General features: G+C 33.7%; 1 long non-coding RNA gene across 1 annotated transcript in view; it reads right to left on the reverse strand.

The window, feature by feature from the left end:
* LOC128247314 (uncharacterized) overlaps positions 1-2,020 on the reverse strand; it is a 10,825-nt gene extending 8,805 nt beyond the window's left edge. Inside the window, exon 1 of the long non-coding RNA XR_008263692.1 lies at positions 1,233-2,020. This is a non-coding gene — a long non-coding RNA (uncharacterized LOC128247314). The remainder of the gene's footprint in view (positions 1-1,232) is intronic.
* Positions 2,021-4,158: the final 2,138 nt, after the last annotated feature.

The following is a 4,158-nucleotide window of genomic DNA, read 5'->3' on the forward strand; positions in this document are numbered from 1 at the left end:
ATATATATATATATATATATATATATATATATATATAAATGTATATACATTTTCACATACATGCAGCCAAGATATACATATATATATACATACATACATACATGTAGCCTAGATATACATATATACATACACACATACATGTAGCCTAGATATACATATGTATATACATACACACATACATGTAGCCTAGATATACATACATATATATACATACATACATACACACATACATGTAGCCTAGATATACATATGTACATATGTGTGTGTGTGTGTGTGTGTGTATGTGTGTGTGCATACACACATACATATATATACATACGCTCATACATGTAGCCTAAATATATATATTATATGAAATCATGAAATCCTTTAAGCATACAAGCTACAAAATATTAATTCAGTGAATCGGAGTCAGTCTAGGTTGTATGTAGCAGGCAAAATTGGAGAAACAGATTTCTTTTCTAAACATGCCACACCCATTTCTTCGACAAACTAGGAAACACTAACAAGTGAATAGTGGTAAACAATATTTTAAGTACAATACTATTGAATTGAATGTCAACTGTTACACTGTTCTTCCTTTTAATCCGAGAATGCAGGATATTTTCCGAAAATTGGTGCAGTCCAGTCGTAAATGGAGACATGCATTAACAAACAGCAAATTCTTGCTGTTGCATCGTACAGAAATAACTCAAAGAAAAAGTAAAAATTAGAGAAAGATCCTAATATTTTTTTTTTATCGAATTACTATTTTTTAATAGCTTAGTCCTTTGATCTTGTGCACCCTCGAGGGTAAAGATGGGAATTGACAACTATTTAATAAGTAGTAGTGGTTTAAATTATGAAACTGCATTGATACCTTCTTCCTTTACTTCTTTTGGTGTTAACACTACAATCTTTGCAACAAACTGAGTGTATAATGTTCATGTGAAAGAAATACCAGTAATGGAATGAAGACAGATTGCTATCATGTGGCGAAACTTGAGAAATTACGGGTTAAAAGGGGGGATTTTAATTAAAAGTGTGACTGATTATTGTCATAACAATGTGTGGGGGTGGGAAGAAACTAACCCTGAATATATAACAAAATCTTTGGAAATAGAAGTGAATGCCAAAAGTAAATAACGTTCAGGCATTTTGCATCTCTGCAGGAATGACAGGATATTCTTTGATTGTTGCTAAGAAAAATTAATAATAGCAACATTTGTTATAAGAAAAATGTAACAGCTTACCTTCTAAGAAATATTTTTATAAGCGAATTAGATAAATCACACTCTATCGGGTCAGATATTTGGGTTTTTACACTTTCTTGTTAGATAAAATAGGACGTGTCCAATGTAGCAGAGAGCAACCAAATGTAGTGTCTGTCAGTTTTTGTTAAATAGTAGTCTGTGGCGGAGGCGTGTGATAACTACAACGCATCCAGAGACAGCACCCAAACCCACACACATATAAGTATATATAATGAAGGAGAAGGAGAAAGAGGAAGGGGAGACACGCACAACTAGAGTCAGACGACAAACCACCCACTAAAAATGGATGGAAGTAACATTTCTCCCGACATTGTTTACTGTTTTCCTTCCCTAACCCAAGTGCTATTTTTTTCCAACAGTGGCAGCCGGACAGTGGCGGAACTTACCGAAATTTTGTCAAAACTTTCTATCGACGGCCTCAAGGGTTTGGCCACCAGCCACACTTATTCTACTCATCCCTCCTCTAAAGTCACCGTAACCCGAGAAAGAAAGAGAGAGAGCTGACTCTCTCCCATTATAATTATTGTACTACTTGGTAGCAAACGGGGTACTTATCTTGATGATCAAGTTGGAATTTCTAAGTTCCTCCTCCTATTTATCAGAAGCAACTTTCGATTGTACATATAGACAGAAAGTTTCTCTTTATTCTTACTATTATAGGCCTTTGAAAATTAATAGCCTCTAGGCGCTGACATGTGTGTCAGATTACGAGCGAAAATTGTAGCTTCTTTCTGTTCTACTCAAAATTCTTGGTCCTCTCTACCCTAATTTCGCGTACAAAAATAAAGTTCTATTAAAAATTAGTCATTCGCCTTTTCCTCTCCCCTCTGTCACGCATGAATGTTTTTTCACTGATCGTTTCCAGCCAATGAATAGGGTTTTTTTTTCTTTAAAAAGTTTCTAAAAATCTATTTTATTAGTGAAGCTCAACCTCCTACCAATAAAAAATAATTCCTTTCAGAAAGATAATGTTAATGAATCGTTACTAATAATATTTTCTAAAATATCTCATCTATTTCACGAGCTAAAAGACTTCACCGGGTGGTGCTATTAAGTTAGACATGGCCGAAACCTATCTAAGTTATTTAGAATTTGGATTTTACTTTTTTCGAAGTTTAACTTATTTAATGAATATAATTTGATGCTATATGTTGTTTAGATCCGTGTCGATTTTAATTAATTAATATTAGACCTGCCATAAAAGATATTCCAGTCGTGACCATCCTTTTTTTTTTTTTTTTGTCTGGATATAGTGTACTTCCGACATTGTGTTCTTTCTCTCTCTTTTTTTTCTGATAGTGTGGTTTCGGGGGAAGTTTGGTGCTATTTCTAGCAGATCGTGTAACGAATTGTTTTTAAACTACGATATTTAAATTCAACAGCAAACCAAAGGGATAAACATACTTTTACCAAGAGTATGGTACATAGGAACCCAAAGACTCAATCTTCGTCAAGACTACAGTGTTGATTATAAATTTCGTACATTGGTAAAAGAACCTAAACCTATAGAGTTTTAGCGAGGTATATCATCGATTTAATTACGTTTTTTGGTGCGAACTTTTTTTATAAACATCGAAACGATAAAAAAAAAAAAAAGAATGCAGAACTTAGAAGCGATGTAGCTAAATACTGCTGTCGACTGTACCTGTTAACTTCGCCGCATGGAATAAAACATTTACCATTAAACTTGCATGTAAACATTGATGAAAGAAGTTAGTTTTTATTCAATTCACACTGAGAAAGCCGCCCGACATAAATATTTCAATAGGGTTAGAGTAGCGAGAATGAGATTATTGACAACTTGCACTTTTTGTATTTATTTATTTCTTGCATCTACCAGCTGGGAGAAAATGATTTTTGTACCTTGACTAAATGGTTGGAAAGAATTAGATGCTATTGCTTGGCATGAGAAACTAAGCGAATCAAATGATCCTGACCCAGTAATCGGTAATTAGGTTGTTTTTGTTTTCCGAGGATTTTTTTTTTTTTTTTTGCCCGCTTGTTTCTTACATAAACAATCTGAAGCACCTGTCATCGGATGCTGACACGGCAAATAATCATGACAACAACGGCGACAAAGTTGATGATGAATGAGAGGATGATGAAAATTCGGATGGTGACGATACTGATGATAATGCGATGGTTGTTGTTGTTTAAACCCCGATTGTGATTTCAGCATGTCCACAGTCGATTTTATTATGCTTCCTTCTTTTTTTTTTTTTTTTTTTTTTTTTTTTATAATAAGATGTAATTTGAGGAAAATGTGGCTGTTAGTTTTAGCAAGTGGATCGATCGCGTAGAAACTGCCTCGTGATGGTACCTTATATTGGTCTTTAGATGATCGGACTGTCCCATATACATGCCTGCAATATAGTTTTTATCGAGCTCAGCAGGATTTGGAGTCAGAATGCAGAAATATGCAACTAAATACTGTTCGGGTCTAGTGCCGAAACATTTGTGTTCTCTGCCGATATAGATATTCGACTGGTTTCCGAGGAATTTTATTTCATTTCTTTACCAACTACTTTAAAAGATTTTGCGGACTTAGAAAATGACTATCACTCCTTCATAGGAAAGGAAAAGGGCTTTTTCTTCTTTCTTTTTTTTTTTTTTACTATGCTTGTCTTTCGTACAACGGAAATTTTGAAAGAATTTTTATTTCCTAGAATTTAATTTTTTTATATTTTCCCCCAACCCCTCAATTACTGCCTTTTTCTTTTCCCATGGAGTAATAAAAGCTATTCTAAAACTCTGTCAAGCATTTATTTAATCTGCTTTAAACTTAAGTAAACTTTTTTTAGCAAGGGCCGAGATTTTACAAATTCATTGGTACGCAGCTTGTTAAATCAGTTTTGGTCTTTCAATTATAAGTTGTTGTTTTTTTTTCTTTCTTTTTCTAAAAACA

Source organism: Octopus bimaculoides, chromosome 3 (assembly GCF_001194135.2).
Source record: "Octopus bimaculoides isolate UCB-OBI-ISO-001 chromosome 3, ASM119413v2, whole genome shotgun sequence".
Classification (NCBI taxonomy): Eukaryota; Metazoa; Mollusca; class Cephalopoda; order Octopoda; family Octopodidae; genus Octopus; species Octopus bimaculoides.